The sequence below is a fragment of the Rhinolophus sinicus genome, chromosome 14, assembly GCF_057876585.1.
Source record: "Rhinolophus sinicus isolate RSI-liver-muscle chromosome 14, RSI-T2T, whole genome shotgun sequence".
NCBI classification, from domain to species: domain Eukaryota; kingdom Metazoa; phylum Chordata; class Mammalia; order Chiroptera; family Rhinolophidae; genus Rhinolophus; species Rhinolophus sinicus.
In genome coordinates, this window is record NC_142514.1 from 95,110,387 (window position 1) to 95,125,052 (window position 14,666).

The 14,666-nt window shown below is 39.4% G+C and overlaps 1 pseudogene; it reads left to right on the forward strand.

Moving 5' to 3' along the window:
- The first annotated feature begins 7,940 nt into the window (after positions 1–7,940).
- Positions 7,941–8,332, forward strand: LOC141572331 (pancreatic progenitor cell differentiation and proliferation factor pseudogene; annotated as a pseudogene).
- The last annotated feature ends 6,334 nt before the right edge of the window (positions 8,333–14,666 follow it).

Below are 14,666 nucleotides of genomic sequence, written 5' to 3' on the forward strand. Positions count from 1 at the left end.
CAATGAAATCTCAGAAAAAGAAATCCAAAAAACAATTCCTTTTGCAATTGCAGCAAAAAGAATAAAATACCTAGGAATAAACTTAACCAAGGATGTGAAAGACCTATATGCTGAAAACTATAAGACATTTTTGAAAGAAATTGAAGAAGACACAAAGAAATGGAAAGACATTCCATGCTCATGGATTGGAAGAATCAACATAGTTAAAATGGCCATATTACCCAAAGCAATATACAGATTCAATGCAATCCCCATCAAAACCCCAATGGCATTTTTTAAAGAAACAGAACAAAAAATCATCAGATTTGTTTGGAACCACAAAAGACCCCGAATAGCCAAAGCAATCTTAAGAAAAAAGAACAATAATGGAGGTATCACACTCCCTGACTTTGGCTTGTACTACAGGGCTACAATAATCAAAACAGCACGGTATTGGCAGAAAAACAGACACATAGACCATTGGAATAGAATTGAGAACCCAGAAATAAAACCACATAAATATGGACAGATAATTTTTGACAAAGAAGCTAAAAACATACAATGGAGCAAAGACAGCCTCTTCAATAAATGGTGCTGGGAGAATTGGATAGCCACGTGCAAAAGAATGAAACTGGACTGCTATTTGTCACCATGTACCAAAGTTAATTCAAAATGGATCAAAGACTTAAGCATAAGACCTGACACAATAAACTGCATAGAAGAAAACATAGGTACTAAACTTATGGACCTTGGGTTCAAAGAGCATTTTATGAACTTGACTCCAAAGGCAATGGAAGTCAAAGCTAAAATAAACAAATGGGACTATATGAAACTTAAAAGCTTCTGCACAGCAAAAGAAACCATTGACAAAATAAAGAGGCCACCAACTGAATGGGAGAAGATTTTTGCAAACAGTGCCTCCAATAAGGGGCTAGTATCCAGAATATACAAGGAACTCATGCAACTCAACAACAAAAAAACAAACAACCCAATTGAAAAATGGGCAGAGGACTTGAAGAGACATTTCTCCAAAGAGGACATACAAATGGCAAATAGACATATGAAAAAATGCTCAACATCACTAATCATCAGAGAAATGCAAATCAAAACCACAATGAGATATCACCTCATCCCAGTCAGAATGGCTATCATCAACAAGACAAATAGTAACAAGTGTTGGAGAGGCTGTGGAGAAAAAGGAACCCTCATACACTGTTGGTGGGAATGCAGACTGGTGCAGCTGTTTTGGAAGGCAGTGTGGAGTTTCCTCAAAAAATTACGAATAGAATTGCCATATGACCCAGCAATCCCTCTCCTGGGTATCTACCCAAAAAATCTGAAAACATTTATCCATAAAGACACGTGTGCTCCAATGTTCATTGCAGCTTTGTTTACAGTGGCCAAGACATGGAAACAACCAAAATGTCCTTCGATAGATGAATGGATAAAGAAGGTGTGGTATATATACACACTGGAATACTATTCGGTTGTAAGAAAAGATGATATAGGAACATTTGTGACAACATGGATGGATCTTGAGAGAGTAATGCTGAGCGAAATAAGTCAGGCAAAAAAAGCACAGAACCATGTGATTTCACTGATATGTGGTATATAAACCAAAAACAACAAAAGAACAAGACAAACAAATGAGAAACAAAAACTCATAGACACAGACAATAGTTTAGTGGTTGCCAGAGGGTAAGGGGGGTGGGGGTGGGGGGTGGGAGATGAGGGTAAAGGGGATCGAATATATTGTGATGGAAGGAGAACTGACTCTGGGTGGTGAACACACAATGGGATTTATAGATGATGTAATACAGAATTGTACACCTGAAATCTATGTAATTTCACTAATAGTTGTCACCCCAATAAATTTAAAAAAAAAAATTTTTTTTAAATGTAAAAATGTAAAAAAAAAAAAAAGGTAGCTGTGATTGCCTGCTCCTATAATGATACCTAAACTACCTAAACTAAATTATAGAAAAATCAATCTGGAGAACCATCTGAAGACTAGATGGAGAAAAGTCAAATAACTAAGGGTATAAAAAGAAGCCACATCGAAACTAGTAGGAGGGGAGATGTGAAATGGGCTGGCGCCAATCCCAGCTGAGAATTGAGAGGGATATCTCAGCTGCAGGGGTCCTCCCTGAGGAGCAAGGGGTCCCATCTATACACTGGACTCCCCATCCTGAAGCACCAATGCTGGGAAGAGGACCCTCCCACATCTTGGGGCTGTGAAAATCAGTGGGAATTCCATCACTCCAGGTGAGATGGAAGACTGCAGGGAACTCAAGCATTCTCTTAACGGACACACTCACAGACTCACTCACTTGCAGGCACTCACCCTGGTCTCTGGCATAAGAACAGTGGCTTGGGACACACTAGAGACATACAGAGAGAAACTGTGTATGTGGCTTCAGAGCAAGGGCTGGAGGGACAGCCACCATTGTCCCTGTGTTAAGTGCTGTTTTTACACAGCTGGCTAACAAGCAGGTGGCATCTTTCTTATGTAGAGCCCTCCCATCAATGGCCAAAAGTGAATCTGCTTTGGCCTGGTGAATACTGTTCGCTTTACCCTGATGACTCCCTGGGACCCAGCCAAACCCAACTTACACACTGAAAGAGGCTCTTTAGGAAGCAGGTACCTGGTCTTGGCCCGTGCTGCAGTCTCTCTTTAAAAACTCTCAAAGATCTACAGACCCAGGCGGGCAGTGGCTGGATTCGGCCTTTGCTGTGTCACTCAAGCTCAGCATTGGCACTATTTCTGAATCTACATTAACCTGAAGAACACCACTTGCACCCCCAGCCTGGTGATATCCTGGAATCCTGCTGTGGGGACAGAGTTTCAGTTTCCAGGCTCTTGGCCTCACGTGAAAAGGTGTTGGCTTGGTTATTAGATGGCCATCAGCTGTAATCAGATGGCCATCTGCTGTGGCTGGTTGGCCATCAGCTATTACCAGTTAGCCATTAGTCACTAATATAACTGCCGGCTGTGCTGGCAAGGGGGTTGGTGGGTTGGCAGAGAAGTAGACAATGGACTGCGGCTAGCAAGTGCAGTTAGCGAGCAAATTGTGGGTTGCAGATCGTGTTGATCCTACTTCCTGTATCTCTCCCAGTTGCCAGTGAGACTGGGGTGCAGGAAGACCCCTTGTTGGGGTACTGGCAGATGTTTGCTTTTGTGTCTCAACCAGCCGCGATCGAGGATATAGTGGTATGACTCCCCTATCTATGGCTCCATTCTTGTTCCTTTTTGGCTTCACCATATCTTGCGTTCTTGTGCAGGGAATGGGACCAAAGTCCCTGCATGACACATGGCACAGCAAGCAGGGTATGGTGCCAGCCAAAGCTCTCCAAAGGGCAGTTGAGCAGTTTGTGCGTATGAACACTAAGTGTCAGGAAGCCCGTGAGGAGCAGCGCCAAGACCAAGAAATGCAATCTGCGTGGGAGAAATGTGACCCCTGGTGAATTGGTGGTCCTTCCAAGCCTCCAGATGGCATGCTGCCCTATGGGCCATAGCAGGCATAGCCTTCCTTTTGATAATCTGCTGCTGCTGTAGGCTCCAAGGGTTGTGGACATCTGACATCAAGGCCTCCACCCAGTTGGACGCCTGGCGCAGTGAGCAGGATTCTGGCCAGGTAGGAATGGAGTCTGACTCTGGCAGGAGGACATGTGGCCCCCACACTGTGTGTGGTGCCGGGTGGCCACTGTTCTCAGAAGTTGGACTCCCAAGGAGGGATGGGAGGGACATGGATAGTTCCGAGGAGGGAAGTTGGACATGGATAGTTCTCCAAGCAGCATAGAAAGAGCCATGCAGCTGCCAGAGAGCTGGACTCCCGTGGAGGGGTGGGAAGACGTGGACAGTTCTCCAACCAACATAGGCCAGAGAAAGACAGCTGGGAAGTGCTTGCTGAGGCAGCCCAGATGCGGGACTTGTAGTCCCAGGAGGAAACGCTTGCTGAGACCTTAGTGGAGGATGTGGGTGAGGTCAAGGTCATCCCTCACCGCCAAGTTGGGGAGCACTTGGAGCTCTCAACCTGTGGAGATGGCACAGATTGTGGCATCTGAATATGGACTGTGGGGAATCGAATAGGGTGATGCCACCTGTGCACACTGCAGTGCCTTCATCCCTGATTTAATGGACCACTTGACTGCTTGGGAACCACCATGTAGTGGAACTGGCTGATGTTTATTTCCTGTGTCTCCACCGGCCGCCAGCGAGACTGTGGTGCAGGGAGACCCCTTGTTGGGGTACAGGCAGATGCTTACTTCCTGTGTCTTGACCAGCCGCCATCAAGAATATGTAAGCACCTTGACTGTGAGCCATTATTTTTCCAGCACAGTGCCCTGAGAAAGCCTGGCTGTGCCCAGGAAGTCTGACTATGCCCAGAAAGACTGGTGGTACCCTAAGAATGCTGGTTGTGCTCAGGAAGTCTGGCTGTGCCCAGAAAGACTGGCGGTACCCTGAGAAACCCTGGCTGTGCCCAGAAAGTGGGGGAACATTGAAGTACACCCCCTGGGACATTACTTGAACTGGACTGAAACTTTTTCTCGTGAGCTGGGTTCCTGACACAGGGCCCCTCTCAGAAGACGCTTGTTGCGTAGATTGGGAGGAGAGACCCTGGAGGGGTGGAATGTGGGGACAGAGTCCCAAAGAGCAGTTTCCAGGTTCTTGGCCTCATGTGGAAAGGTGCTGGCTCAGTTTCCACTGTGGCTGGTTGGCCATTAGCTGTTACCGGTTAGCCATTAGTCACTGATATAACTGCCATGGCTGTGCTAAGGGGTTAGTGGGTTGGCAGAGAAGCAGACAGTGGATTGCAGCTAGCAAGTGCGATTAGCAAGCAGATTGTGGATTGCAGATCATGTTGATGCTACTTCCTGTGTCTTGCCAGGCTGCCAAGTGAGTCTGGGGTGCAGGAAGACGCCTTGTTGGGGTACTGGCAGATGTTTGCTTTTATGTCTTGACCAGCTGCTATCGAGGATATAGTGGTATGAACCTCTACCTATGGCTCTGTTGGTGTTCCTTTTTGGCCTCACCATACTGTGTCTACCCTCCAAGAGCAGGAGCAGGACCACAGACCCTACATTACACCTGCTGCCACCAATTCATGTACCACTCGAGGCTCTTTCAGTGGCTGACTGTATGGGAAACCATCAGGTGATAGCGGCCTCAGGGTGCCCTGAACCTTTTGCTAAGCTGCCCCAGACCTGGTACTGGTGGAAGCCCACATCAGTTTCAGTGTGGCTTCTCCTATGCACCTCCATGATCTAACCCAGGCAGCTACCAAATGTGGATTTCTTTGTAATTCCTACTAGGTAGCCTAGAGCTGGTCACAGGCAGTGGATTATCTTGGCTAGCATCAGAGTCCCTCCCAAGAGCCTCCAAAAAAAACAAATCTGATGGCCAGCTTCAGAACACAACAGAGCACCTCTGGATTAGCCATGAAAGCGGCACCCTAAAGGGTGGTTTCAGTACTCACCAGAGCCTGGTAAGGTGGGGGTCCACTCATATGCTCTGGGCATGGCCAATGCTCACAGCCAGTCAACTGGAGAGTCAATCCTACCCACTGACATGCCAACAGCAATCAAGGCTCAACTACAAGAGAAGGGTATGAGCAAGACACACAGGGTACACTCCTGGAGCACCAGACTCAGGTGATCAGGGAGACTGTGCCACTGGGCCCTACAGGACACCTACTACATAAGAACAATCTGTCAAGAGAGTAAGATGTAGCAGGTCTACCTAATACATAGAAACAAACACAGAGAGTCACCCAAAACAAGGAGACAAAGAAACGTTTCCCAAATGAAAGAACAGGAGAAAACAGAAAAAGAGCTAAACAAAATGGAGGCAAGCAATCTACCAGATACAAATTCAAAACACTGGTTATAAGTATGCTCAATAACCATAGGGGAAGAATAGATGAACACAGTGAGAACATCAACAAAGAGATAGACAACATGAAAAAGAAGACAGAAAACATAAGAAAGAACAAGTCAAAAATGAAGAATATAATCACTGAAATGAAGCATACTTTAGAGGAAATCAACAGCAGATTAGATGAAGCAGAGGATCCAATCAGCGATTTGAAAGACAAGGTAGCAGAAAACACCCAATCATAATAGCAAAAAGAAAAAGAATTTAAAATATCAGGAGAGTTTAAGGGACTGCTGGGACAGCATCAAGTGCAACAACATTCACATCATAGTGGTACCCAAAGAAGAAGAGAGAGAGCAACAGATTGAAACATATTTGAAGAAATAATGACTGAAAACGTTCTTAATCTGGCAAAGGAAATAGACATATGAGTCCAGGAAGCACAGAGTCCCAAACAAGATGAACCCAAAAAGGTCCACACCAGATACATCATAATTAAAATGCCAAAGACAAAGAGAGAATTTTAAAAGCAGCAAGAGAAAAGCAATTACAAGGGAGCTCCCATAAGACTGACCAGATTTCTCAACAGAAATTTTGCAGGTTAGAGGGATTAGCAGGAAATATTCAAAGTGATGAAAAGCAAGGATCTATAACCAAGACTATTTTACCCAACAAAGCTATCTTTTAAAATTGAAGGAAAAATAAAGAACTTCCCAGAAAATAAAATGCTAAAGAGTTTTTCACCAACAAACCAGTATTACAAGAAATGTTAAAGAGACTTCTTTAAGAAGAAGAAGAGGGGAAAAAGAACACAAATATGAATAGTAAAATGACAATAACTACATATCTATCAACAGTTATTTTAAGTGTAAATAGTTTAAATGCTCCAATCATAAGACATAGAGTGGCTGAATGAATAAGTAACAAGATCCTTACAAATGCTGCTTATAAGAGACTCACTTCAGATCGTAAGACACACACAAACTGAAAGTAAAGGAATGGAAAAATATCTTTCTGACAAAGGGAAACTTTTGAAAATCTGGAGTAGCAATACTTATATCAGACAAAATAGACTTTAAAACAAAGGCTATAAAAAGACACAAAGAAGGACATTTCATAATGACAAATGCATTAATCCAATAAGAGGATATAACCCTTGTAAAAATTTATTCACCCAACATAGGAGCATCTAAATATATAAAGCAAATACTGACCAACATAAAGGGAGAGATCAACAGTAATGCTGTTATGGTAGAGGAATTTAACCCCTCTTTGACAGCAATGGACAAATCTTCCAGACCAACAAGGAATCAGAGGACTTAAATGACACACTAGACTAGATGGATTTAATTGATAGCTTCAGAGCATTTCACCCAAAAGCAGCAGAATATACTTTCTTTTCAAGTGCCCATTGAACATTTTCCAAGGTAGACCACATTAGGCCACAAAACAAGTCTCAGTAAACTTAAGAAGATTAAAATCATATCAAGCTTCTTGTCAGATCACAATGGTATGAAAGTAGAAATTAATCACCAGAAAAAATAAATAAATAAAAAACATACAAACACATCCAGGCTAAACAACATGCTACCAAACAATGAATAGGTTAACAATGAAATCAAGGAAGAAATCAAAAGATGCCTTAAGACAAATGAAAATGAAAACACAGTGACCCAAAATGTATGGAACACAGCCAAAGCACTTCTACAATGATAATTCATAACAATATTGGTGTACCTCAAGAAACAAGAAAAATCTCAAACAATCTATTCTTATACCCAAAGGAACTAAAAATAAATTGAACAATGTGGAAGAAACGCATAAATACCCAGAAACATACAGTCTTCTAAAATTAAATCAAGAAGAAACAGAAAACCTGAACAGACTTATAACTACTAAAGAAATTGAATCTGTAAATAAAAAAACTCTGGGTCCTGTGCATCTTGGTCTGGTGGAGTGGCTTCACGCTGTCTCCTCTGCAAATGGGCTCCGTGGTCTTGCGCCCCTGTCCGCGCCACCTGTGATCTTATCACAAGGCCCAAGAGGGGTCGCAACCCCAGGTTTCCACCAGCCCACAAGCAAGAGCATGGCAGCCATCCCTTCCAGTGGCTTGCTTGTGGCCACCCATGACTACTACGAGCACCGTCTGGGTTCCACTTCCAGTAACAGCTCTTGCGGAGGTGCCGAGTATCCTGGGGAAGCCACCCCCACCACCTGGGTCTCCCCAAGGCTAACCCAGGTCACTGGTGGGCAAGCTTCTTTGTCAGGAAGTCCACTGTCCCATTTATGGCCACAATGTTGGAGTCCCCAGAGCACTCACAATCTCTCCAGGCTTCCAGCAGCATTATCACTTGTGACCATGCTCAGAATGCCACAGTGAAGCAGCCTGATGCCCGGCCCAGCAAAGCCAATGCTGCTCCCCCAACCGGAGTGTCCACCAACAGCCACCAGACTTCCAGAAGTTCTAGGCTCTTTTGAGGCCTTCCTCACCTCACCCCATAGACGACGCAGGCTGCAGCAAGCAGAAGCAGTTGGGTTATTTTCTAGCAAAACAGCAAAGCACCAAAAAGGAACTTGAGAAAGTCTCGTTCTTTATTCTCTGAGCCACATGTGAGCCTGCTGCCATTTCCTAATGGTGTGCCTTTCACCAAGTGGCAAAAAAAAAGCAGTCAGAAGAAAAAAAATTCTGAACAAACATAACTCCTAGACCAGACGGCTTCACATGTGAATTTTACCAAACATTCAAAGAAGAATTAACACCTATGCTTTTCAAACTATTCCAAAAAAATATAGGAGGAGGGAATACTACCTAGCTCATTTTATATGGGCCACCTTTACCCTGATTTCAAAATCAGACAAAGATATTACAGAGAGAGGGAGAGAGGGAGAGAGAGAGAGAAAGAGAGAGAGAGAGAGAATTACAGGCCAATATCCTTGATGAACATAGATGAAAAAAAAATCTCAACAAAGCATTAGTAAACCGAATTCAACAATACATTAAAAAGATAATGCTCACCCCAATAAATTTAAAAAATAAATTAAAAAAAAAAGAAAAAAAGATAATGCACCACGATTAAGTGGAATTTATTACTGGGAAGGTAGTTTGGTTCAATATTTACAAATCAATTCATGTCATACATTACATAAACAAAATTAAAGATAATCATATCAATGAATGCATTTGACAAAAATCTAACATCCATTTATGATAAAAACTCAGCAACGTGGGGATAGAGGGAACATAATATAGGCCATGTACAACAAACCCACAGCTATTAATAATATTATACTAATGATGAAAAGCTAAAAGCTTTTTTTTTTTCTTTAAGGTCATGAGCAAGACAAAAAAATGTCCACTTTCACCACTTCTATTCAACATAGTATTGGAATTCCTAGCCATAGCAGTCAGACAAGAAAAATAAATAAAAAGCTTCTAAATTGGAAAGGAAAAAGTAAAACTGTCATTATTTGCAGATGACATGACACTGTGTAGAGAGAACCCTAAACCCCCCCAAGAAAACCTATTAGAATTGATGAATGAATTTAGTAAACTATCTACAAAGTTAATATTCATAAATAAGTTGCATTTTATACACCAATAATGAACTATTAGAAAGAGAAATTTTTAAAAATCCCATTTATAATTGCATCAAAAATATATAATAACTAGGAATCAATTTAACCAAGGAGCTAAAAGAATTGTACTTGGAAAACTATAAGACTTTGATGAAAGAAATTGAAGAAGACACAAAGAAATGGATGGCTACATCATGCTCATGGATAGGAAGAATTAACATCGTTAAAATGTCCATACTACCCAAAGCAATCTACAAATTCAATGCAATCCCTAACAAATTACCAATGGCATTTTTTCACAGAACCAGCACAAATAATCCTAAAATTTATATGAAACCACCAAAAACCTGGAATAGCCACAGCAATATTGAGAAAGAACAAAATTGGAGGTTTCATGCTACCTAATATCAAACTATACTACAAGGCCATAGTAATCAAAACAATGTGGTACTAGCATAAAAACAGACACTTAGATCAATGGGACAGAATAGAAAGCCCAGAAATAAACCTAGGCTTATATGGTCAATTAATCTATGACAATAAATGGAAGAACATACAATAGGGTAAAGACAGTTTCTTCAATAAATGGTGTTGGGAAAACTGGACAAACACATGCAAAAAAAAATGAAACTAAACCACCTTCTTACACCATATACAAAAATAAACTGCAAATGGATTAAAGACTTAAATGTAAGATCTGAAACCATAAAACTCTTAGAAGAAAGAGAGGCAGTAAATTCTCTGACATCACTCTTAGTGATATTTTTGTCTGCTATATCTCCTCAAGCAAGAGAACCAAAAGAAAACAATTAAACAAATCAGACTACATCAATCTAAAGAATTTTTGCACAGTGAGGTAACCATTCGCAAAACAAAAAAAACAACCTACTGAATGGAGAAGATATTCACCAATGATACATCCAATAAGGGATTAATATCAAGAATTTATAAAGAACTCATACAACTTAACACCAAAGAAAAACACACGGAATCCAATTAAAACGGGCACAGGACCTGAATAGACATTTGTCCAAAGAGGATAGGCAGATGGCCAATAGGCAAATGAAAACATGCTCATCACTAATCATCAGAGAAATGCAAATAAAAACTACAATGAAATATTCCCTCACACCTGTCAGAACAAGTATCATTAATAAATCAACAACCAACAAGTGTTGGTGAGTCTGTGGAGAAAAAGGAAACCCTCATGCACTGTCGGTGGGAACGCAAATTGGTGCAGCCACAGTGGAGAACATTATGGAGGTTCCTCAAAAAATTAAAAAACAGAGCTATCTTATGATCCAGAAATTCCACTGCTGGGTATTTATCCAAAGAAATCCAAAACACTAATTCAAAAAGATATATGCATCCTGTGTTCATTGTAGTATTATTTACAATAGCCAAGATATGGAAGAACCCAGGTATCCATCAATGGATGAATGGATAAAGAAGATGTGGGGCATTTAATCATTTTTTTAAAACCATTATCTCCAATTATGCAGAAAGCTTTAGCAATTTTCATAAGTGCATGTTTGATTTAACATGTAGTATTCTGAATTTCTCTCCTGGTTTAAAAAAGAAAAGATGAAGAAGAAGAAGAAATGACATCAGAAGTTCATTTAGGGCAGAAGAATGTATTAGACTTCACTATTATTTGTGTTTACAGGAGTAATTTAGTCTATTTTATGCAGATTTTAAAACATGTCCATGTACTGCCTGAGGCAAAGAATTTTCTTAAAATCAATCCATGTGTAAATAAATTAACATTTGAATTAAAGGATGCAATACCAAAAGCACAATCACGAAAGAAAAAGTTGACAAGTGGGACTACATTAAAATTTAAAACTTATGTTTAGTAAAAGATTCTCTTAAGAGGATGAGAAAACAAACCACAGATTGGGAAAAAATATTTGTAAAACACATATCTGATAAAGGACTGGTATCCAAAATATACAAAGTTCTCTTAAAACTCAATAATAAAAAAACTAAACATCAAACTCACAGAGGCAGAGAGTAGTTACTGGGTGTTGGGGACTGGGAGATGGAGAGATGCTGGTCAAAGGGTATAAAGCTTTAGTTATGTCAGATGAGTAAGTCTAGAGATATAATGTATAGGCATGATGACTATAGTTAATAATACTATATTGATACTGTGGAAGTATGCTGAAAGTAGATTTTGGGTGCACTCATCACACACACAAAAAATAGTAACTATGTGAGGAGATAATGTGTTAATTAGCTTGACCGTAGTAATCATTTCACTATGTATGTGTATATCAAATCATGTACACCTTAAATATACACAATTTTATCAAAAATATATAAATAAATGAAAAAATTAATTAATAAAATTAAAAAAAGGAAACAAACTACCCAATTGCAAAATGAGCAAGAGCTGAACAGAAACCTCATCACCAGAGAAGATATACGGATGGCAAATAAGCTTATGAAAAGATAGTCAACATCATACATGATTAGAGAATTGCAAGTTAAAATAACAGTGAGATATCAATACACACTGTGAGAATGTAACACAATTAGAATAGTAATACAGAGACTTCTATCATTTACCTATAGAATAAACAGGATGTACTCTTTATGAATTATGAAGATAATTCCAGTAAATACAAGGCCTAGTTCCACTTTTTTAAAAGACTTTTTCCCATTCATGTATATACAAGTGTACTTTTTCCAAAAGGGTTTTTATAGAAATAATATAACTAGATACTCATTGCAACTCTGAATCTACAGTTCTGAAATACAAAAATGAGTGGAAGTTTACTTCCATCTACAAATGGAGAAACAAAGTGATAGAGAGAATAGGTGATTTGTCCAATTTTTCATAGCTAATGGCAAAATCTAGACAGTCATCCTAATCTTTTGACTTATACCCCAACTTTCTCCCCACTAAAGAGCTCTGCCTCCCAGTAAGAACCAACATTTATGCTTGAACCCTTAATCTCTGTTTTCTGATCCATACATTGAAGCTACATCTATCCTTGAAAATTCAAATGGTGTCTATGAGGACGCACATTATGAATGTGTACCTCCTTTGTATTTCTTAGAAGAAATGAATCTAATCAATACAAGGTGTTTGCTTTAGCAAGATCCAAGTTTTGACCTCTGATATATGTCAGTGACTGATGTCATACATTTCAAAGCAAAATGTAGCCTGATATTGTCTGAGTAATCCAGGCATGTAAATTAACTCAGCCATAAAAACTTTTTAAAAATTTAAAAGAGGGAGGCTTTGGCACATAGCTTAAAATACAGAACAACATAAGTATTTCAGGCTGTTGGTGCTACTCACTGTCATCCTGTATGTTATTGTATGACATTGACAACTGTGAGAAGAACTAGTGTCTCCTGTGGGCTGGTAGATTTTTTTAACCTATTCATAAGATTATTCATATTAAATTCTCTCAAACTGTACCAGCACAGGGAAGAAGAAAATTGAAAATACCAGCTGAGATAAAGCAGATAATTCAGTCATACCTTCTGCCCTCCTTTCTCCCAGTGCATTGCCTATCTGGATAATGTAGCACACTGAAGTGAAAGTATAGCCATTAAATCGTTTTTCTTTAAAATGTGACTGATTTTACTATGCTAAGAGGATGACAATATCTTAAAAGTTGGATGACAGTTGGTGAATTGAATGGCATTAATTTTATTTCCAGAAATCTGAAGTTGCTGGGTTTTGTTTTGTTTCATTTTTTTAATATAAAAATATACTTGAAATATATTTGTCTGGTAGGGGGATACGATTGGCATAAAGGTAAACAACTGGCAAATTATTCACAGCAATAAATTTGCCCATTGGCTTTTCATTCCAAAACTTTAGAAATTAGAGCCTGTTCACCAGATGTTGTAAAAAAAAAAACAAAAAAAAAAAACTGTTTTGTTTTTTACTAATTTAACTACTAAATTGCTAAAAGGTACACTTTGGTAAGTCCTCTTTTAGCTGAAAATGCCTGTGTCTTGTTAAATGTTTATTGAATTCTGTAATTATATTGCTTTTGCTGTTAAATGATATTGACAATTTTGAATAAAGATTTTTATTTAGGCAAGATGAAATGTGAACATCTGGCAGTAACCTTATGCATACCATTGAAACAAACAAAAAGCTTGACCGGGGTGTATTTTTTTCCTTTTTGTCTTTCCTGAGTTCTCTGGTTGTGACTCACATCAGAATACACTTAAACATGAGGACTTGGCCCCTTATCACTGAAATGTTCAAAGTGAGTGCGTAGGAAGCTGGTGGTTGCTGAAGGCGGGATCCATTTCACCCTGAAACAATTGGTTCTCAAACAATAAGGCAGCTGAGTAGTTCATTTCAAATTAGTATGATAGTGAAAACTAAAAAAATGATTTTTAAAATAGACATAATATAATGGTCATTTGTTGTAACATTTCCAGAAACTTAATTTTTTTTATTTTATTGGGACTCCAAACACCACAAGTAGATAAAAAAATTAATTTCCAAATGATGTTGTCAGTTTGCTGTAGGCTTTTTCTCTACACAAAACATTTTAGTTTAAGAATCTCTTAATTTTATCTATAATATGATTGACTTTCCACAAAGTGGCTGTAATTTGACCACAGGAAGAGGATCAGTGGAATTGTTGGCTCACTATGTCCCCAGCACATTTCTTTCTTCTCTTTCCCATTTCCCATTGTGTAATAGAAGATGACAGAAACTTGGCTCTCCTGTATTTTGAGAATTCTTTATTAATTTAAAGGCAAATTTTTTATTTATGTGGAAGAAAAGTTGCTTATAGCCCTGAGTGTTTCACGAGGAATCTTCAAGGCAGACTTTTTTTTTCTTTTAGGTTTCCCTGTCAAAAAATAGATTTAGACATCAGAGTAAGTCAAATATAATCAAATGCAAATGTCTAACACCAGCTGTATCTACACAGCAAAGCAGCAGTTGACAAGCCAATTCCCTTAATCTAAGCCCAAGACCAAAGGCATTCATTCATTTAAAATATCCAGCATGGTTATCAAGAATGTCCCCAGTTGGCCAATTTCTCAGCATCCTGTTTGCTATAATTGCTCAAAAACATATTCCCATACGTCCATGGCAAAAAATGTGGCCAAACCATCTGGTCTCAGCTCTTCTGCTCATCCACACAACTGCTTTTATAGGGTGCTCAGATGGTCCTAAGTAAGTGGGAAGATCCAAATTCTACTGTCTCAGAACAGACTCTTGATCTGAATTATCTTGATCTGGCTTAAA